Below are 23196 nucleotides of genomic sequence, written 5' to 3'. Positions count from 1 at the left end.
TATTAACTGGTTTATCTGTATATACAACGGTTATTCATTGTATGTTACTAACATGGTTTCACTGTATATACCACTGTTATTCACTGCTTACACTTGACATATCATTAGGTTAATGTAACAAATTTTCTATATATAATGTAAAATTTCACACCCGGAAATGTACAACTGAGTTACTTGATGTAAAAACTTGTCTGTGGCGCGACCCTTACCATGACTGAATGTCATGCAGGGGCGGTGTTCGACTGAATATATCTCTTCCTTAGGCATATGTTCGATGAACGATAGACCACGTGTGGTTCCGAACCTTGATAAACAGATTAGGAACACGATAATTCTTCTCTTTTGCTTTATTTCGAAAAGCCATATTGCCAATTATAGCTGCCCGAATGCGAAGGCGACAAGGCAAATAAAATGCGTAATACAAGAGTCACTGGTGTGGCGAGGGTGGCAAGGGCCCTCACTGGCCCGCACGTCGAAACCCGAAGACGTGCGACCACGATGCCGCTATTGCGATCAAAAGCGGCTAAAACCGCTAGATTCCTGGCATTCATGATCGGGTGGCAACGATCACGTGATCCAGCGCGGGCAACTTCCGGGCGCTATAGGCTGTGTTGCCATCAGATGACCTCCCGAATTCGCCGTAAGTCGCCCGTGCGGACATCGTGGACCAGTCACAATGGACCTTTTTCACATACGCGTCGTATCCTAGCGGTTCTCCAGCGAACCACGCTCACAGCGCGCAGTTGGTCGTGGGAGCGCGTCAGAACGAACGCACATGGGTAGGCCAAAGGGCCAAAACCGGTCCGGAGCGGGACCGACGAGCTCGCGCCGTTCGTGCGGTCTCCCCACTGTGCCCCCACTTCTGTCGTTCCCATACTGCGCCATCTAGTGAAGACGAAGATAACCCTCTCCGGCGCCCCAAGGTGACGCGCATGCGCATGGTCCACGGTTGTCTCGCCGCGTATTGCCACGAACCGAGCTCCCATTATCGTGTCGTCTGCTTATTTACGGAAACAAAAGCCATATTCCGATCTTATTCGACATCGCGAAACCATGTCCCCCTCCACCTTTGCCCCCATTTTCGCGCTCGCGTGATTGCGATCCAAACCCTCGGGGACCTGGAGCTTCTGTGGAGGAGTCGTATCGCGTGGGGTGCACGGCGAAACATCATCTTCCATATCGAACCCTCCCGCGTCGGGCGACAACGTGCAACCACACCCCTTCATATATATTTTTGGGACGTTAACTATTTACGAGCCGACGAAGCGAGCCGTCGGGTGTGGTCACTGCTGCGGGGTCCGCTGATAAATTATTTGCCGCTTAATTTGGCCAAGTGCTGGTATTACTGCGCATCGATGCAGGCGTTGGCAGGCGGCAGTGGAGGCGCCTTCATGTAATTTCGCACCGGGGCCCAGCAGTGCAACTGGTTCACCTCCCCATCTTCATCATGCGAAACGTTAGCTGTAATGAAATTGGACGAAGGCCGCGGCGAGCAATGGTTGATGAGTTGGTTATGGAGACGGCGAAAGAACACCCGGTCCCGTCTCAGTATGGTTTGCGCTCTTATGAAGTACCCTCTGCGATCTCAAAGGGGCACTAAACTGCAAAACTTTCTCGGCGCGGTACGAAAGATTCCGTTACCGTGACATTGACCGTTGGCACTGACAAAGTACCGTTTTCCCCTTCGCTGCCACGCCCGTGGACAAAGTATAGAGTTTATTCACTGACGTCATCCCTGAAGAGGGCACTGGCTTCGAAGAGGTGAAATCGCTTCCATGGTCTAGGTCTCTGGAAGCTTGGTTCCGGTTTGGCTTGGTTCTTTACCATATTAGATTTTAGGAAAAAAAAACTTGCCGGGAACAGCACCACAACGGATGCTGCCCCGACGACCGTGTTATTAGCGAGTCTTAGTACATCGTTACGCTGTCGCCTTTGCTTACGTAAAGGATAGCGTTGGTAGTTCTGCGCATGCCCATAACAGATAGAGAGCATCGCCCAGTGCGCAGAACCACCAACGCTATCTCTTACGTACGCAAAGACGATAGCGTACGCTATGCTAAAACTCTCTATTGACCGCGCGTTCAAGAGTGTATTGTCATCAAGCAGGAGAGCTGCGCGTTCAAGGACTGTTAACGTTGAAAACGAGGAAGTTACTTGGGTGTATATGGTACAAATAATATTCGCACATTACAATAACTTTGAAACACCAAATGTATGGTGAACGCGATGTGGGTGGAGGACAGTCAAAACCTGAGGACTTATAATGGCGGAAAATCTGCTTGTGACACTGGCGCTCCCCTGTGGATGACGTCATGTGAATAAGCCCTATTCCGTGTATTCACACGAGCGACATCCTCACCGAATATTCTAGTGGAAGAAAAAGCGAAAACACTCCTCACAGAGCCGAAGTTCCGTCCCGTGTCATGTTGAGCATTCACACGGTGCGGAATATCGGGAGTGGGCGTACTGCGCATTTAGCAGACGACACTTAGCAGACGACACCGTCAGCGTGTTTTCCTGTCGTCTGCTACGGGAATATCTTGTGGCTGTGTAGCAGGATACTCCACTCGGTTAGCAGTGTTACTTGAAGACACAACGTTCAGGGCTCGCGCTCACGTGACAGCAGAAAGGTATGACGCTTTTCGCATCTTCCGCTTCCGGGGGAATGTCGCTCGTGTGAATACACGGATAGGCAAAGGACTGCTCGCGTGGATCCGACAATATCGGACGTGGAACCGGCCTATAAGCGGTTGACTACGCCGCCATACGAGCCGCCTGATTGGGCCTCCCTCGGACGTGCGAGGGGTTCCAGAACGGGTGCTGGCCAAACACCTCTCGCGTACACTATACAGGTCAGCTGTGCTTATTGTTCTTGTATAAGAGTTCGGGATATTTGCCCTACAATCCACGGCAAAAAAACAAAAAAAAAACAGAGGGGGCTATTTAGGCGACTTGCACAGTTTCTATAATGTAACCCTGTTGACGGCAGACGAGAACAGCATATACACCAGTCCCGTTTCCTTCTAGCAGTCGCTATTCATAGAGAAGGGCGAAACGTCTTGCATGCGCAACACTCACTCGTCACAGTGCGAGGCAAAAGTTTCTAAAAGTGCTAGTTGTCCATAGAGGACTTTGACAGGAAACAAATACGGGCCACTGACACTAGCCAACGGTGGCGCGTTATGGCCTTTTCCTCTTCGTTCTTTTTCTCTTTTTTGCTATTCTGCTGCTCGTGGAGCGGCTTTGCTGTCCGTCAATTTTTTTGCTAACTTACATGTGCCCCTTTTTTTACACATCGAAAGAGAACGTCGATTTCAACTCTGCTCATTCTCGAGAGAGCTGCACTTTTTCCTCTGAAGAACGGGTATACCAAAAAGCAAATTATATATATATATATATATATATATATAAACGGCTTCATTTGTTTCCCCCTCATCCTCTTTTGTTCCAACGAGAGTGTGCTCATTTGTAATGCCAATATTTCGTTACTTATACAAAGAACAAAGGCGAGAAATAAGGATTCATTCTCCCGAGCAATGATGATCTTGATCTTTGTTTCGCAGTCGGGCTTTTGTAGTGGTGGCTACAAATTTCTGGTTCGCTTTAAACTGGTATTGTTCACGGGAAAAGTGTTCGTTCACATAAGATGTACATTATTGAGTTTCATGCGATGAAGAGTAATGGCGCAGGTCAAATAAGAAAGAAAGAAAGAGAAAGAGAGAGTAATCGGAAGAGTTTCTTCCTTGCTTGGTTCGGGTAAACGGTATACCCCGCTTCTGTCTTAAAAAAAAAGAGAAAAAGAAAGAAAGAAGTTGCATGGCGAACGTGACATGTTTCTGGGAACGGAGCTCAGACACACCCCATTGCCGCTTTCTTTTTATGAATTCATCATCGTTCCAGCTTCAATAACATGTTTCCATGCAGAGTAAGAGGCATGAACCCTGTTAGGAGCCCGTTGCAAACGGTAATGTAGTTAATATACCACGCTTGTTTACTGACTAAAGTACAGTAGCTCAAATGTCAAGCTCAGATGTATTTGGTTTTCAAGAAGGAGACGTCATTTTCCAGACTGTATTTTGTTATGAATTCAGCTCTCACACGATGCCTATTATCTCCGATATTATCCATTCTTGATTAAACAGCAAATCAGCTTCCCAGTGGCATGCCCTGAAAATGCTCCTCACCTTTCAGCAGTGATGTACCTCAAAAAAGTACCTCAAAATTGTTCTTGAAGTAAAGTACCAAGTACCTGTTGTGCTTTAAGTACAGTACAAAGCACCATACTACATATGTACGTAAAGTACAAAGCCATTTGCAAAGTACTTTAAAGCACACTTGGTAGTGATAAAACTTGAGGTAATTAGGTTTCGACTGTTATCTCCCGAAAGCTTTTAGCTAGCATTTTTGCCAAGTGCTACCTAGAAAATATGGATAGTTTACAGCTGACTCATTAACATAAACAAGAAGAAATGATTTTGAGACCAAGCCATACATTCATATTGCCAATTGGGTACTTGAGTACTTAAAAGGAAAGTACAGAAGAAAAGTGAATGTACAGCACAAAGTACACAAATTCAAATGTACTTAAAGTACAATGCAAAGTACACAAACTGAAGTCTATTATAAATAAAGTACAATTACTGAGAAATGTGTACTACAGTAGTATTACTTGAATATTTGCTAATTCAAGTACTTCCCATCACTACCTTTCAGAACACTTGTAGGACTTCAGTCCTGTGATGCTCGTCATTAAAATATTCCCCAAAGCACCGCGACCAATGGGGTAACGGCTTGCACTCCACTCGTTGTCATTGATGCAAAGTGTACGAACTTGTCGTTGTTTTACGTTGCCACTCGTTTCTGTTTCCTAGAGCCGTTCTGGGCATACTCCTCTATTTTCTAATTTCGTCCTCACCTACGCCCTGTGTGAATAACGTGGAACGTGACGTGCGGTCGTCGAACTCCCAGTTGCCAGACGACAGAATGAATAATTCCCGGCAAGTGCGCCAGCTATTACGCGCAAATTTTAATCTCGCATCGCCGTGTCGAGCATCGTCGGCAAACAAAAGTATGCCTCCACCCCACGACGCACGCAGAACGTTGATCACAAGCCGCGCGCTTTGTATACGTGCAGTAAATTATGTCGTCGCTGGCTTCGCGCTTGGCACAATCTCGCTGCACGGGAAAAAGAAAAAAAAAAAAAAAGAAGCCGGTGCACTTACAGTAGTCGGAATGGTTACACTTAGAATAGTCAGAGACCAATGTTTGTGAAGTAACCAAAAATGCTTTACCAAGCCTGTCGCTGCTTCCATATAGATGTGTGAGAAAGACATAGATGGTGAAATACTGACGCGACGACGTCGAATATATCGATATTCGCATCGATAATGTCGATATTCTCCCGGAGTCAGTGCTATGGACGTTCTATAAACGTTGATGCGTGTATACATATTTTATCGGTCTATGTATCGATGCAAAATCGATATAATATATACTTCGCATTTAAGAGGGCGGGACACCCTTCAGACTCCCCGCGACCCCCCATAAATTTTTGAAATCGTGTAGCTCCTATAGTTCGCTGTGTGCTTTAGAAGCGTTCATAAAGGGCGCTGAAAAGGTGGCAATCAAAAAATCGCCTTTCGTGCTTCGTTCGTTTCTGTGATCACTCACAGAATAAGGACGCCTCGGAGGAGAATTCTAATCTCATTAAGCGCTAGAAAAACATATCTCAAATCGATTCATCGATAGCAGTGTTTCGCCTTCGTTGAGCCGTCTACCCCATACACAAGTTTTAGTCAGTTATTTGGTAAGCCGAGAAGACCGGGGCGAGTATTTCAGATTCAAGCAAGGTGTAACGTAATGACAGATGACAGGTACATAACAACACAACAACATCAACATCCAGTGAATCCCAGGGCACTGGGGTATCAGTGGAAATGAGAAGGCGGACCAGGCTGCTCGAATTTCTCACCATAAAAGAACTACTCATAAACTCTACTTCACGCAATCCGATGCAAAGTACTTGCTCGCCTCCTTACGTAATCGACTCTCTAAAACCATGTGGACAGGCGACGTCATGAATCACTCGTTCGTTCCTCGTGCGAATCGACCCAAACTACACCCATTGCCTCCCATCGAAGATGCCAATGCATGCCGTTAGAGTCCGTCATCCATCGCCTGCGACTCAGCGTCCCGTTCGCAGCAGCATTCCTTCATAAGATAGGTGTAGTTGGATCGCCGAACTGTTCAACTTGCGGAACTGTGGAGAACACGGAGCACGTGCTGGTCTCTCCTGCCGACGCTTCTCTAGGCGGCGAACATTGAAGAACGCCCTCGCGAAACTTGCCGACCGACCTTTTACATTTTTTTTGGGGGGGGGGGATTGCGTGTTAGCTGTGGCTATATAAACTGTGGCTATGAGCGGCATACAGATGTGGACAGACGGAGAGAGGACAGCAGGAAGGAGCGGGGGACAGGGGGATTAGTATGCGTCCTGGGCCGACTTCAGGGGGAACTGTGCCGACATTCGTCTGGAAAGTCTTCGGAAAACCCAGGGAAAACCTCAGACAGCACAGCCGGCGGTAGGATTCGAACCCACCACCTCCCAGTCTACAGCACGACCTTGGTTACCACCAACGAGCGGACGCCATAGCCCACTCGGCCATGCCGCTGGTCGACCTTTTACTCTTGAGAAGGTACTGGGGAGCTGGCCAAGGCATCACCAGATACCTGCGCTGTGTGCACTGGCGAACCACCTCAAGGACATACGTGCTGAAGTAATCTTTTAAATCATTCGATGCTTTCACAGGTCACGTGCCCTGGGACAGCTGGTCGCACCAGTGCGACCTACGTTTCCATTTTCTTCTATTTCTATTCTATTCTATTCCTATCACACGGGCAGTCCTCAATGATGACTGACACCAATGGCCATTGAACATGCGTGTAGCGCCATCAAGCGCGTAACGTAGCAACTTCCGTGGGAGCATTGCATCCTATGCTCACTGACAGGTTGACACGTGGCACGCTTGGTGGCGCTACGCGTATGTTCATGGCCGTTTCTTTCAGTGATCATTGAGGACTGCCCGTGTGACAGGCAACATGGTCCTAACAGAATGCTGCTGTCTCGCGTGGTTTCAGAAAGAGGGACTGAGGTGCATGATGAACCAGTTCTTTTGTCCTATGCGCTATCGTGCTGACAGTTCAGGGTTAGTTGCAGAAGGACCCACTTTAAGAAGAAAAAAAGATATTAAAATAGCTTCTATATGTATATTGCAATTGCATTTTAGTCCCTGACTCTGAAATTTATTCCCCGACACTGCCGAAGGTCCTTAAACTTCCATGCATTAAAGCTCAGACACATGTATGACAAAATGTGCCAGGCGTCGCAGCGCAAAGCACCCTGGGATGGGTCCTTGCGAAATAGGTCGTCGCAGCAGCTCTCTACGACACGTCGGAACGCGACAAAACTGCTTGGATATCTCCGCTCCCGTCGGGGGGTTTGGCGTGCGGATGTGGTGACATCACAAACCAAGCAGCCGCATCTACCAGAGGGGCAGCATCAGCTGCCCCTCTGGTAGATGCGATGGGTCCGAGAAAAAAATGGCGGACAGTGTGCGTTCTGAATGCAAACAGTGGCTGATTCCGTCGTGTTGCGCCTTGAAAGACAAATGAAATAAGGAATGACTTGTTCTCGTTTACTGTGTTTTATTATGTGAACACATGTAATTATGTTAAATAGGGTGTAAGCGAGTGTATCTCTGGCCACGCTGTTCTAGCAACACGGCGGTCCAGAGCTACATGTCGTAAGGACGTCGCCGTTCATGTGTCCGCTAATGCAGCATGTGTCCGCTGTGAAGCTAATGCAGCATAACGTGTACGACAAAATGCTCGACTCGTCGTGCGACGAGTCGTGCATTTTGTCGTACATGTGTTTAGCCCTGTAGTCCCGCGAGGGACTCGGGCCACAATTTAAGCTTTCCCTCTCCTTCTAAAGAAGGCCGACACTGCGGAGCGTGCTCTCATTGGTCTCCTCAAACGATTTGTCCAATCATAGCTGGAGATCGTTTGAGGAGACCAATCTAGGTCATCCGCATTGTCGCGCTACGTGAGAAGGCGAGGGAAAGGAAAAACGTTTATACTGATGTTTCTCTCGCTCATAAATTACGAACGACACAACCGGTGAGTCCCGTTCCTTTTGTGTCGGTTTCAAGGTAACGGCACTTTTCATTCTACGAGGACAAAGTGCCCCTTTAAGAATGACCGATGCACACCGTGTATTCATGCGAACGACATTTTCCACAATGCCACAGCGGAAGATGCGAAAAACGTCATAGCTTTCGGCTGTCACGTGATCGCGAGCGCGCTCAACGGCGTGTCGTCACGTACACTGCTAACCGTGGGGAATATCCTGCGTCACAGCCACAATATATTCCGTAGCAGACGACAGGAAAAGACGCTGACGGTGTCTTCTGCTAAGTGTCGTCTGCTAAGTGCGCAGTATGCGACTCCCTGTATTCCGGCACCGCGTGAATGCTCAACATAACACGTGACGTAACTTCGGCTCCGTGAGCAGTGTTTTCGCTTTTTCTTCCGCTAGAACATTCCGTGAAGATGTCGCTCGTGTGAACAAATACAGGGTCAGTGGCAAGCTAAAAACAGAACAAACGAAACTGAACAAAGCTGATGCACGTTATTCGACGGAAGTGTTATCAGGTAGCGTAATCAAAACTACTAATTAAGTTTTCCCCACATGTCTGCCTATAAAAGAAATACTATCCGCCGCATGTCTCTTTTCAGCAACGCGTAGGTAAACATTGGTTAACGTGGAGCTACTGCTGAATGTAATCCTTACATGTGCGTGGGTTACGCTAAACGAAAGTGTCTTTCATCGGATGAACGATACAGCTATCAGCTCGGCGGAGGCGCGGTGCCCATTGCTGGCGATGCTGGCCGAAGAGCGCTATTTCCGTTCGCCTAAACAAAACATTCCACCCACTCCCTGCTTGCAACACGAAGCAGTGGTTCGTGCCAAGTGCCTCAGCCGCGCGCCGGAGTCAGGAGGACTTAACGAGCTCCAAAGGTCAGAAGCACCGTGCATTTCGCGCGCGCGTATATTGACTGCGTGAAACGACATCATAAATGAGTATCTTTAGCAGTTAACCAGCCGGATGCCACGTGTTGATCTTATATTGCTTCACTCGAATAAAAGGGCCAGTGCCCCCGTCTTTCACAATCCGTTAGATCTGGGTTGAATGGTAATGCATAATTGCTAAACGCGATAAAAAAAGGTGTGCCGTGCCCGTCTTTTGTGTGCCCTGCAAAGGGATTTTTTAAATTGACTTTTTTTGTAGTCTGAATCCGTGTCACTGAAAATATGTACCTTTCTGAAGCTGAGGAACTTCATGAAGGCTGAAGATAAGGTTTTGAAGCCTCATATGTCGTTACATGCTTCTGGTATTCATTGGGTCCAGCAAACGCGGTGTGTTCTCATGTACAGCTCGCATCAGTGTTAACTTGAATGCCGTTCCGGCCTACGGACCTCGGATGTGCTTAGAAGAAATAACGGCGGAGGGTGTTTGGTTCATCTCATTCCATTCATGGCTGACCATCGCTATAAAGACGCTGTTTTCTGCTATACACAAAAACGCGATTCAAGGAATGGGCACCCCAGAGCCGTGTATGCCAAAGGGAGTCTGGCCATTAATGGAACATGCCTATACCTGGAGCTCCACCCACTTTTTGAGCTCTCTGGCCAATCACGAGCCAAAATACAGTTCGCTATTAACCCCAGGCTATCCAAGCTATATATTACCTGTATTAACTGGGTGCCAACATTTTCGGGAAACTGGATTGGATTAGACTGAATACGATATTCCCTGACGACCTAGCAACATAATGGATTTTGCGTCCACTTTTAACGGCGCCATCTGGATGGTGAGGGGCACGCCGGGAAGACGCAGAATAGCAGAAGGAAGAAGTAGCAGAAGCAGAAGTGCTTGCCAGCAGAACTGATTGGCCGGCAGAACCGCTAGTTGGAACAGACTGCCGGTATTATACGTATTTTAACTATGAAACATAACAAGACTGAACCAAGAACGGGCAAAGGTGTGTATATGAATAAAAGTATGTCATGAAATGAAAATTTTTGGCCATTTGTAGCGTTTTTCTCGCTATTTGCCTGTGATCGCTGTCGTTACTAGGCCTAACAAGGGCGACGAAACATATTATTTTCAGGTAAACATCGACACTAGAGCGTAATTTAGAGGTGATTTGCAAGATAATTGCAACAGAATGTACACTTACGGAATAAAATTGACGTAATTTGTGAAAAAAAATTGTCATGAAATCCTCGCTTCGCCGTTCCAAGCTACGCCGCCATTTTCGGGAAAATTTTGGTGTCATGGCGGCCCGAATAGAAAACAGCAGCCAATGAAAAACGCTCAATTTGATTGACAGGTCGAGCCCCTTTTTTAGGCTCCTCCTAATGGCCAGACTCCCTTTGGCATACACGGCACTGGGGCGCCCTCATTAGTGCTGCCACCCCGTGGTAGTCACAGGAACCATGTACGTGTGGACTGCCGTTTGCCGCGTTCCTTCATTTTCCCGTGTGTGTTTTCGTTCATTTTCGTGACAGTTCGTGTTCATTTCGTGCCGGTTCATTTTCTCCCGCTCTGGAATCGGTGCAGAACAGATATCGCATCGGCCAGCACTCCTCACGTGAACAACTGTGCATATCGCACGCGGAAGCAAGGAATCTTCGTTTTCCTTGATCTTTCGAACGTTGATGCGCTACTCAGATGTTTACCGGAAGACAACGTTACGTTATCGTCAGTCATACTCATAAAAGACGGTGGCCACGAGTATTTGTGAGAATGGCAAGAGCGATTTTGGCAGTCCACCCCTATTGTGTCGTCGCTGTGAACGAGAGTAAGGAGCGCACGGGGACTAGTGATTGGAGAGTAACGCGATAAGCGCTGGCAGTGTCGGTCTCTTCCCCCTTCGCAGGCTTGAGCGGTGACGTGAACTGTACACTCTTTCTCACAGCCGCTATACCATTGACTGCTTCCTGGTCCATATCTGGCCAATCACTCACATATTTTTGCTACGCGAGGAGCAGCCTTCCCAATTGCAAAGCAATATCGAACCAAATATGTCGCCTCGAAAAGGTTTCTGTTCCACGGCGACGTTTGCGCAAACACGGTTATGACTTATTCAAACATATCCCCTATTATGGTCTTACGACGGCTAAATGAAAGCGACTTTCTATGGGCGCGATATATCAAAACAGAAATAAGTCATCTGCACTCGTTTGTACTAAAACGTGTCACGTGGTCTGCCTTTCCATCGATTTTCGATCGGCCTGGCGGCCTGCGGTGCAGCACGTTGTGTGGACACATGTGTGCGGAAGAGGCAATCAATGCAACATCGCTTTCTGCAATCGGTCCAATGTCGCGACTGGGCAAGCAATGATTGGGATTCTAAAGCTCAGTAGTTTCAACGGTCTCTACCTGGTGGACAAAAAGTACAGGGGAGTATAAATGGTGATTGCGTAATCCGGAAGATAGTTTCCGAAAATGAGTTAAAGTGTTGGTTTCGCTTAAACAGGCTGACGGCCAGTGACGTTCATTCGTGCACTCTACGAAAAAAAAAGTAAAAAAAGGAGTGAAATGGGCAGTAATTGCAGCTTCAGTCCCCTATAGACTGCAGTTCCTCCTTCAGTCCCCTAACCCCGATATTTACTCCCCAGGACTGCAAATTGTCACTGAACTTCACAAGTGGTCTTCCGAATGCAACAGTCTACGTAAATATGTGCTCTTGGTCAGTTTGGTGGCATAAGGCTGGTATAATTCAGCAAACTTCAGAGTTTTCCACCCACACAGAGTAAGAAACAGTTTACGGTTCTTCTGTCGCAAGGTTTTATATCACTCGATATATCACGGTTGACGGTTTGATTCAAAGTATTTTCTTGCATGGACACGAATTATGTTGAAAGATGAAAGTCACTGAAAAGGTTAGCCAGCTGTAGGACTTGAACCCACATCTTCTGGATTGAGGCTTTGTATGTATTTGTCCCTTCTATGTTGTTCCAGCCTCAGAACATCAGTTCTTTCACGAATTATGTGCCTGGGACTCTTAGAACAGAGCGTGAAATGCAGTTTCCACCATCTGACATTCATTTACTCCCGAAAGGGACTATTTTTTGTGGCAATGCATTTAGTCCGCGGAAGGAGTAAAATTACTCATTTTTTTCTTAGAGTGCACGATGTTACGAATTACTCTTCTGAAAACATTGGATATGACAACCGCAGTCCTTCCTGGAAAGTCCCTGCGCGGTATTGACGACTTCCTTTTATTAGACGCGTCACACATTGTTCGTCTTATATTGCCGTGCGGGTTATACTCTGGATTCCGACACAGGAAGTCCTGTTTTCGGCGAAGCGTGCAACTAAAGCCACTCTATACAGCCGAACGGTGGGAAGTGGAGGAAAGAATGCCAACTATGTGATTCTATATAGCTGGCTTTCGTATATCGCCTCTTCTGAAATGTGGCCCTTGTTATGCCATCGCCGTTCTGAGGTGGTCACCGAAAAGCTCTGTCGTGCACATCGTTCTCTGTATCAATATGACCGCAAGAAAGCATGGAATCATTCTTTCGTGGAGTGTCAGTTTGCGTCGCTCTGATTGTATATCGGCCGCTGTTTGGAGATTGTATATGTCCAATCCAGGTGCAGGGTGAAAAACGTGGAAAGGAAAAGAGCTGACGGAAAAGAATAGGCGAGTTATGCTGTTTTCAGCATAGATCGAGAAGTTACCCGTTAAAAAGGAACTCGTTCCGAGTTAAGTTACCGTGTGAAAAGTGTAACTAAGTTAATAACGAAGTTCTTCAGCCTGTAATTTAACTCGCAGTTACGGGGTTACTTAAAAAAAAGAACGAGTTACTTCCAAGTTACTTCAGACACAAAATAGGACTACACAGGTGCACAAGCGCGCGTGAGCAGTTGAGTCAGACTCTGATGTGCCTGTGAAGGGGTGCAACACGCTCAGATCGTTTTCGTTTATGTCAAACAATTCGAACGCCTTGCATCTTACTCCCTGTGGGCGCACAATGGTTCAGCTTCATTTCAATGGCAGAAGTTCTTACTTCCTGAATAGAATACTGTCATTGATTGAATATAACATATTATGGCATAAAATGCCGTGAAAAAGAAAACGGAGAGAAAGCAAGAAAATATGTGGACGTGAGTGAAAAGCGAATTGAAAGTAACTTGGAACTTAGCTTAAGTTAATTTGGCAAAGTTACCCGAAAAAGAAACGAATTCCTCTGAAGGTTACCACGGCAGAAAAGTACCGAGTTAAGTTACAAGTTACAAAAAAAAAAAAAAAAAGAAAAGAACTTAGTTACAGTAACGAGTTACCTCGAACTCTGGTTTTCAGTGCTTTCCTAAGGTCGGAACCTTACACGTAAAACTACTCCAGTGATATTAGAGAGAGAAAAAGAGGGCGAGAGATTCGTGTGATTTGAGCGTTGCAAACACAGACGAAAAAAAAAAAGGAGAAATTGAATTCTTCACCCGACGGATTCCAGCGAGTGAGATTGTTTCCCGGCAAGCTGCATGTTCTTTTACTTCTGACGCATAACGCTTTCATGTTAGTATTCTTAGCGATTATCGTCTATTAGTCTTGTCTGGAAGTCTTGTTTGGGAGGTGAGGAAAAGGCACATTACGAGTCTGCCTCATGACGGTAGTTCGATTAGATTAGAATAAAAAATAGTTAGGTGAACACTAGTCATCTCTATTAAATTATATTAATTACGTCCTTCAATATATTGAGCATACAAGTATGCATATGTAAAGGGTGGTGGTGGTGGTGGGGACGAACCGGCTTGCCGTTGTTGGCCTCACGTATGTGGGCTGCGTCACGACTGTAGCCAGGATGAGATGATATGGTGTGATAACAGATGAAGGAATGATGACGGCCGAAATTTAAGATTTAGGGCTGTCGCTGCAGAGTTGCCGAGAAGTCCGAGCAGTATACTTATAACCTTTGAGCGAAGCCAGATTCCTGGAGAAAGTAGACGAGGCTGCGAATTTTGGAGTGTCTTTCCGTGATAGAGCCTTTGGGATAGGACATCATCCACCGTACACCGTTCCTGCAATGGCCAAGGTATTTCTCCCGCACCGCAGCATATGCACAGCAATGCAGTAGGATGTGCCCGATAGTTTCAATTTGCTGACAATGTATGCAGTTTGCGTTGTCTAGAGAGCCAATCTTGAATAATTGTGATTTAGTGAAAGCGCTTCTTGTTCGCAACTTGAAGAGCAGAGTTTGTGTCCTGCGGGAAAGTCCTTTCTGCGGGAGATCAAGCCGATGATTTTCCGGGATGTCCCGGATCCCAGGGTGCTGCATAAGAACGATCTCATTGAAGACTAATTTTCTGTCGCTGTCTCCCGTATGCGTATGTAAATAATGCGTGCGAGGCTCACTGCCGACTAATTGCAAACGAGTATTGAGATCAATAACGATTGGGGCACGATAAACCCTACCAAAGACGATTCTCTGTAGGCCACGCAGGAGGGTGTGGTTCGAAGTCTGACCGCTGCTTTTTCCTCAGTAGTTTAGTCGATATTTGAGCCCTAAGTGTTGTTTCTTCCTCTGTAAACATTGGCCTCAATTATGAGTGCACTGCACTCCTTGTTCGACGCATCATAGCCGTATATAGATGCCTTTGCGTGACAGAACACCAGCTCATGTGTCATGGTCATCATCATTGCCATCATACTACTTCCATTGTTGTGACCCCGCACCAATGGCGCTACGGACTAAAATAATGATATTTATCGTATTTTTCCTGTGTATAACGCGCACCGCACAACAACAACAACATATATATTGTGACGATGAAGTGGGGAGGTTTTCCACTCTAGGAGTGGAACGCACAATAAACCAAGGCGGTGTATCATATATGCATATGCTATATTTGAAACACCCGGTAGTCAAAGCCGTCAAACTCCGATGCAACAGAGTCGGTGTCATAGTCTTCAGTCTCCTCATGGCTTTCGGTTTCGCATCCCTTCTCAATCATAGCCTCATAGCTTCTTCGGGATTTCAGAGGCATCATCCGCCGTGATTCTGACAGAACACTGGAGCACTTTCCTACCTCATCAGTTTTTAAAGCGTCAAGCCGGGCACTCCCTCGAAGAGGCTAGAATTTGTACGTCACCCACCTGAAAAGGAACTCTGCATGAAAATATTTCCGTGTATAACGCGAACCGTTAGATAACGCGCTTCAGATCACTTTTTTACTGCATAACACGCGCGTTATACATAGGAAAATATGGCATATTTTATAACAGATCGACCTCAATCACAGGCACAGCACGCAAAATCTAAACGACCCCGGTGAACACTACACCCTTTCGCGAATATTCGAAATAACCCGCGAAATTTCATAGTTTCAACTTTATTCGTTTTTCTTTTTCTTTTTTCACTACTTTGTATTGGTAAAAAAAAAGTGTTTTGAATTCTCTAAGAGTAGATGACATCATCGAGACTTCTGGCTCTGCCTCTTAGCGACAGCGCGCGCGGAGACCTTCCAGGTCTCCACTCTCCGCCCTACGTCAGAAGACCGCCAGAAGCTGTAGTGAGGAGACGGAACTCGACCTTCGAAGAGCAACGTTGTCAGACTGGCGGCAGTTCGCGCGCACGGTGACGTCATATTTCTCAAAACTGGAAATTAATTTCATGGTACTTCGGCGTACAGTATGGGACATGTGGATTTCAATGACTATATAACATCTTCACTTTTTCAAGCAGTCAATCAATCAATGAAGTCGTCCCGCTAGTTCGTGGTAGCCAAGGTCGTGCTACAGACTGAGAGGTGGTGGGTTCCAATCCTACCCCGGCTGTACTGTCTGAGGTTTTCCCTGGGTTTTCCGAAGACTTTCCAGACGAATATCTGCATAGTTCCCCCTGAAGCCGACCCAGGACGCATACTAACCACCCTGTCCCCCACTCCTTCCTGCTGTCCCCTCTCCATCTATCCACATCTGTACGCCGCTCATAGCCACAGTTGCTTCGCGGCGCTAAAAGGGAACAAAAAATCGATCAATCAATGACATAAACTCGATAGATTCTGAAGACTCAGGATAAACAACACAACGAGAACAACTTTATTTAATGATGATGATTGGGGAAGGACGCAAGATATATATAGCCTGTAGCGTTTATATAGCTTTACAGAAGTGATTTGGTTGTTGTACTCAACGTGCAGCAAAGCACCTACCGCAATCACCTCCGCGCCTCACTCATATACGCCTGTCTCACGCCAACTGACAAACTAAAGCCAACCAGGCATAACGCCGACGTCCTGTTCAATTTCCATTCCCGAGCCTTATATGATGGCGTAGCGACAGCATGGAATGTGCCTATGCAGCTTGGCGTGCGAGACCCAGCACACCACGCCATCTCTACAACCTAGTGACCCCTTGCCCTTTATGGGTGGAGTCACCAGCGATCTCGCCATTTAGCTCTTTTGTGTTGCTTCTGCGTTCGTGGTGCCCTGTCTCGCTTCTATACCCGTTGGGCTCATTTTTTAGTACGTATAATTAATTTCTGGTGCACGGCATGGTTTTTGTACGATATTGATTTCTTTCAACCGGTATCGGGGGCCTTCCTTGGTCTGCAGAACGCCGAAGTAATATATGCCCTGCCTCGCTTATAAGGGGACGTTTGAATACCACGGGCGCCTTAGCGTGATGCACGCCGGAAGTGTTGCCATCTTAAAGGTACTGTAGAGCAGTAGACAAGCAGGATATGCTGGCGACGTGGCTTGAGACTTTGTTGCTTGTAAATCCCATATGCGGAACCATACGACCGACAACGCTCTCTAAATATTTTTAATTTATCATTAAAAATCCGGCATTGTGCAGCGGCGCGACGCCTGGTGTCGAACGACCCCCTGTGCAGTGAGCAACAGTGTCGAATATGTATTATGTATGCAGCACTATTTTGTCGCGTTTTGTTCTTTTGGTGGCTATATTATTTCGTATCATATTTCAATAGGAATGCAGAGACCCCTTTTTAGTGTGTTTTTTGAGAAATAAAATCAAAAAGAAACGCACAGCGCTGTTCGGCTGTCGGGCCCAGTGTTATACGCATGCAACGTGGTTGCCGCCGTATGCGGCTGAGTGTACGGATCCCTTCCGAATACTAATACAGTGTTGCCCGTATTCTTTAGTTTTAATTTTCTAATTAACTGCACCACCGATTGGAATGAAATTTGCACCGTTTTTGTACTGATGGCCTGGACTATCGAATAGCCACGCTAGATGAAATTCTGCCTCTGCTGCTTTACAGTACCTTTAAGACTCATCCGAATAGCCCGAAAGACGTCAACTAAGGCGCCCATGACAAAGCCTGTTGCGATGCAGATGTAGACTTCGTGAAGTGCACTACGCGTATACGGGGCGCTTGGTAGCGCGTCCATCTGCAGAGGACCTCAAAGCAGACGACACCGTCTTCTGATGTTCCACGCGACTAAAAAGACGACGCTGAGCTGACGGCGAAAGTGTAGTCTGCTTTGAGTGTATAGCAGCAAAAGCAGTTGGTCAGGAAGGATAACTCTTTCCCGTCAGCGTGCAGACGAGAGCGTTTAATACACGACATGTTGCAATAAGCAGAAGTGTCGACGAGTCAGCTTTCTCTAGAATTGCTTATTACCAAGAGCTAACCACAGCTTCCGCTACCCAGGTGGCGCTAACGTAAAGTGCGTGCTCGAATATGCTCATCCGTGATGGCGCACAAAAAGACGGCAACTGTAGCGCAAACGAATTCGAGCGTGGTCTTAGTTTGATCTAGTTAATTTTCATCATGCTAACTGTCGTGCAGGTACTCTCGCCCTCTATTAGTAATCTAAACCTAGGCTTTCTTTGTCGCTTAAACTAATTTCTCAAGGTGTAACTCTCAAACACAATTCTCTAACACAGTGTTTTTTGATTCTGACAACTTTGTGAAAGAGTTAGGACATTGTTCATTGTGATTTTCCTTTAGCGGTCATTCGCTTTTTTTTGCTTGTTACTTGTATTGCCTCCCCTGCTTGTGCCAAGTTGGCCTGCACTATTAATAAATAAATAAATAAGATTCATGAGACACATGGTGTTCATACGTCTCCGTGTTTTTTTTTTCTTTTTTCCATTTCCGTTCCATTAGTGATACGCATGTTCACGAACGTCTTTGAACTGCCAGACGTACGTTCACTATTTCCGACATTATTGGTTTGCGCAAGCTTTTTCAGCCAATTAGTGTATAAAACCCTACTGGCTCCTCGTGAACCCAAAACGTTGGAGTTTGCAGTGAAATAAAACCCTAGAAAAGAAACAATAACCTTAGTTGAGTCAGCACTCTTCCTGGCGTCTGGGACGCGGGAAAAGAAAATAGCGGAATGCTTGTTTGAACAGTGATTTCATTTTTTTTCCCCATTACACCAGCCTTTGGCAGCTTTGGAAAAATTTCGTGCCAAAATACACATCCTGCCTTTACGTGCTCAGCAGCTGCGAATGCAACGCGGCGCGTAATTTGTGGATATTATAGGAAAATTTATGAGCACTCTAGGTTCTATAGAATATCAATAGTCACGCTGTTGTGACTGCTATGAACACAAAAACGCGATCCAAGGAATGGGCGCCGCCCTTATAGCGCGCCACCCCGTGGTAGTCACAGGAACTGTGCACGTGTGGAGTGCTGTTTGCCGAGTTCCTTCATTTTCCCGTGTGTGTTTTCGTTCATTTTCGTGTCCGTTCGTGTTCATGTCGTGCCCGTTGCTTTTCTCCCGCCCGGGAACCGGTGTAGAAGAGATATCGCATCGGCCGGCACTCCTCACGTGAACAACTGTGCATATCGCACGCGGAAGCAAGGAATCTTCATTTTCCTTGATCTTTCGAACGTTGATACGCTACTCAGATGTTTACCGGAAGACAACGTTATGTTATCGTCAGTCATACTCATTAAAGACGGCGGCCACCAGTATTCATCCCAATGGGAAGAGCGAGCGATTTTGGCAGTCCATCCCTGTTGTGTCGCCGATGGGAACGAGGCTAAGGAGCGCACGGAGACTGGTGGTTTGAGAGTTACGCGACAAGGTCTTATGGCTGGGGCACCGTGCGCGGAACTTCATGTGCGCGGTAAGACCACGTGGTACAAGTGCGCGGAGGCGTTTTTTTTTTTTTTTAGATTCAAGATAAATTTAATTCATGCTAAGTTTTTCACAGTTACATCGGGACTGAAAGGACAAGCCCTCAGCACAGTCCCGCAAATAAATACGACATAACAGCATGTACACAAAAAATCACTGAAATTTGTAATTTGTTCCGTTTGGCAGTTCTCCTATTTGTCAGTATTGACTAAGTCATGTACGATTGCGTGACAAAGAAAAGGAAATTTGTTACAGTGCTGACTCCCTGATCCGAGGAAAAACAATAGACAATTTGGGACAGAACAAGAAGCTTCTAATTATAGGTTGTGACTTTTTCCTTTTCGTGTTAAATGCCTTTCCAGATACGTGTGTGGGGATGATGGAATTGGGCGCTATTTTAAAATCTGTAATCCGGGGTGAAATAGGGCGCTATCGATACATTCGGGTGTTATCGGGTTATTTTTTCTTTCTATCCAGGAAGCCGCCTGCACTTAAAGTTCATATACTGGGCAAGCTTCGCCATTTTTAGTGACAAACACCAAATCTAGCCACTAAGCAGCTTTTTGACCTTTGCTACCCTCATTACAAATGCGAATAAACAAGCATTCATTCATGTTGTTGTTATGGGAAAATGTATTATGTACGTAATACACAACTTGTACTCAACACAAACTAAACCGATGGCAACAGGAAACTTTAGAAACTCTAATGACTAGGGGAAGGTGGGGCGAGATGAGACAGAAATTTGCAATTGAATATAGAAGTTTTATTTTTCGTGTAAAAAAAAAAAAAGAAAAGAACTAGCCATAGGCACATTCTCAGAGGTCTAGAGCTTCTGATCTGTAAATCAGAACTGACGTAGCCGATTTTAAAATAAACACAGAACCAGAAATTAAAAAAATGCAGATTGTCTCATCTTGCCCTAACCCTCGGGGCAAGACGAGACATCGCATGGGACAAGATGAGACACGCCGCGCTAACAGACAGAATTGACAGAATAAGCCTGTGACATGCTGCTACACAGCTGACAAGAAAAAGGACTACAGAAAATCGAGCCTTTTTTTTTGGGGGGGGGGGGGGTCTTTACATTCCAGGCAGAAGTAACCGATTTTTTTTTCACTTCAACACCAGTCCAGACAATACTGACGTGCAATATTGCGTACACGCAGGGCCACCTATGAGTAAAGTTTCAAGCGCATGGAGCAATGTGTCTCTGAGACAGGCGGCGTCTAGCAAAAAATGTCGTATCTTGCCCCTTGTCTCATCTTGCCCCACCTTACCTTATACATATACGACACGCAAAAAACAGGCGCTATACACGATAAATTATCTACACCACATATGTCTAAAATTCATTGGTCATGCACAGTCTATAGGGTATACCATATACATATATATGAAGACTGTGAAAAATATGTGAAAATATGTGAAAAATAATTACACTATGTACACTAAAGGCGTACGTGGCTCCCACGGTTGATACGTAGCTGTCCTGCGCACAAACTCAGGTACGTGTCCCTTATAGCCTATCGAACCTATCATGTCCGAGCCAGGTGCGAGCACGACTATAGCCCCCTCCGCAGGAAGTTCGTCACGTTCAAGCGCAAGCGTCGCAGCAAGAAGAACAACACCAAATGTTGTAACAGCATATATGCTTCGCTTAGTTTATTGTTGCACTCAACTATAATATTTACATCACGCATGCGTATACAAATTGCGACTAAGTAGTGTATATACGTGACGCGTGACACAACGCGTTACCTGATTGGAACCGGGAGGAAATCGTGTCCAACCGGAATAGATCCTAAACTGATTCGGGAGTGAATAATCGGGAGGAACCGGATTTAACAAAAAAAATCATTTAATAAGGAATAGCAAGCCATCCTTTCTGGCTGACCTTTCCTGTGAAATTAAATAGATCCCCCCCCCCCCCACAAAAAAAATCATAAGTTACTCTGCTTTCGTACAACGTTATTTACCTCGAACGACTGCCATCTGCAAAGAATCACGGATCAACGTGCCTGGTAGGGAAAGGCACATTGACATAAAACACACGAGCTTTGAATCTGCAAATGTATCTGTTTATCTTTTTACAATTCAATTCAATTCAAATGTCTCAGGAATATCCGCTGTCATGATAGACAGACACCAATTTTCTTTCGCTTGTGTGATTTCATCAAATAACGAGCCTTCTTATGGTCATTTGTCTTCCATCGTCCCTAAATCTAACCCAAAAGTATAGAAGCCCTGCTGTCATATTTTGGACTTGGACTATAAATCTTTGGTTGACACTAATGAAAAATTCCGGAGCTTTCTCTTCGTTCACCTCTGATGTTTTATGCGTACGCGTAAGCGGGGAAGTCGAATCTCGACCGTTATAACCGACCGTCTCAGTCGGTGGCTGAACCGTTACGTGAATACGAATACTTCGCCTTACCTGCATATTGAACAGCTGCGTTCGGTCTGTGTGGCTGCTACCCTGACCGGAGGTTACCACGTTGCGAGTGATCTTTGTGTACGTCTCGGTTACCATCGGTGTCAATGATGATTGAAGAGTGCCCCTGTGATTGTTTGTTAGTAGGGAGGGATTAGAGAGATACCAAAGAGCCTCTCCCCTTACCACCGTTAGGTGTATCGCAGGGGAGAAGACCCGAGCTAGAAGGGACAAAGACACGAAAAAGTAACATAAACATTTAAGTACTGCGCCGCTTAAAACCAACTAAAACATACCGATTAGTAACCAACTAGAAGCATATTAAATAAAATCAAAACACTCTAGGGGAATTCCTTACGTATTCAACGATTTAAAACATTCTCTGCTACCACCACGGTCCAGGCCTTAAATCTCGTATAACTGTTTATGTTGTAGAAAGACTACACAAATCCACTCAAACACCACCCCTGTGACGGGGGTATATAGTCGCATCTTCCTGCTGTTAACAATAGAACACTTTAGCAGTCGTCAATCACCATTGAAACCAATGGTCATTGAACATGCACGCAGCGCCACCAAGCCTCTAGCGTGTCAAACTATCAGGAAGCATTGGATCCAATGCTTCTTCACAGGTTGACACGTTAGGCGCTTGGTGGCGCTACGCGCATGTTCAATGATCGTTGGTTTCAATGATGATTGAAGACTGCCCCTGTGACATGAGTGTAACACATATATAGTCGCAGCTTCCTGCGGTTAACAATAGAACACTTCAGCAGTCTTGAATCACCATTGAAACCAATGGCCATTGAACATGCACGCAGCGCCCCCAAGCCTGTAACGTGTCAACCTGTCAAGAAGCATTGGATCTAATGCTTCTTGACAGGTTGACACGTTAGGCGATTGGTGGCGCTACGCGCATGTTCAATAATCATTGGTTTCAATGATGATTGAAGACTGCTCCTGTGACAGGGGTGTAACACATATATAGTCGCATCTTCCTGCGGTTAACAATAGAACACTTTAGCAGTCTTTAATCACCATTGCAACCAATGATCATTGAACAGCCACCAAGCGTGGAACTTGTCAACCTGTCAGGAAGCATTGGATCCAATACTTCGTGACAGGTTGACACGTTACACGCTTGGTGCCGCTCCGCGCATGTTCACTTATCATTGGTTTCAGTGATGATTGAAGACTGCGCTTGCGACGGGGTATAAAACATATATAGTAGGTAGGTAGGTAGGTATTTTATTTCTTTGCCAAACAAATATACAGTTTTTCAACGGGACCGCAAGGCGCGCCTAGTCGCATCTTCCTGCGGTTAACAATAGAACACTTTAGGAGTCTTCAATCACCATTGAAACCAGTGGCCATTGAACATGCTCGCAGCGCCATCAAGCGTGTAACGTGTCAACTCAAATCAAACTATAATCGAACTCAAACTCAAGCTTGAGTTTGAGTTCGATTATAGTTTGATTTGAGTTTGTTTGGAAGCATTGGGTACACTGACACTTTGGGTACAGGCTCACACTTTACACGCTTGGTGGCTGTTCAATGATCATTGGTTGCAAT

General features: G+C 45.9%; 1 protein-coding gene across 3 annotated transcripts in view; it reads left to right on the top strand.

Moving 5' to 3' along the window:
• LOC135366755 (muscleblind-like protein 2a) overlaps positions 1–23196 on the top strand; it is a 304286-nt gene that overhangs the window by 4360 nt on the left and 276730 nt on the right. The window lies entirely within an intron of this gene.

This window comes from Ornithodoros turicata, chromosome 8 (genome assembly GCF_037126465.1).
Source record: "Ornithodoros turicata isolate Travis chromosome 8, ASM3712646v1, whole genome shotgun sequence".
In the NCBI taxonomy this organism is placed as follows: Eukaryota; Metazoa; Arthropoda; class Arachnida; order Ixodida; family Argasidae; genus Ornithodoros; species Ornithodoros turicata.
Note: the sequence above shows the minus strand (reverse complement) of the source record. Positions and strands in the feature narration are given on the sequence as shown.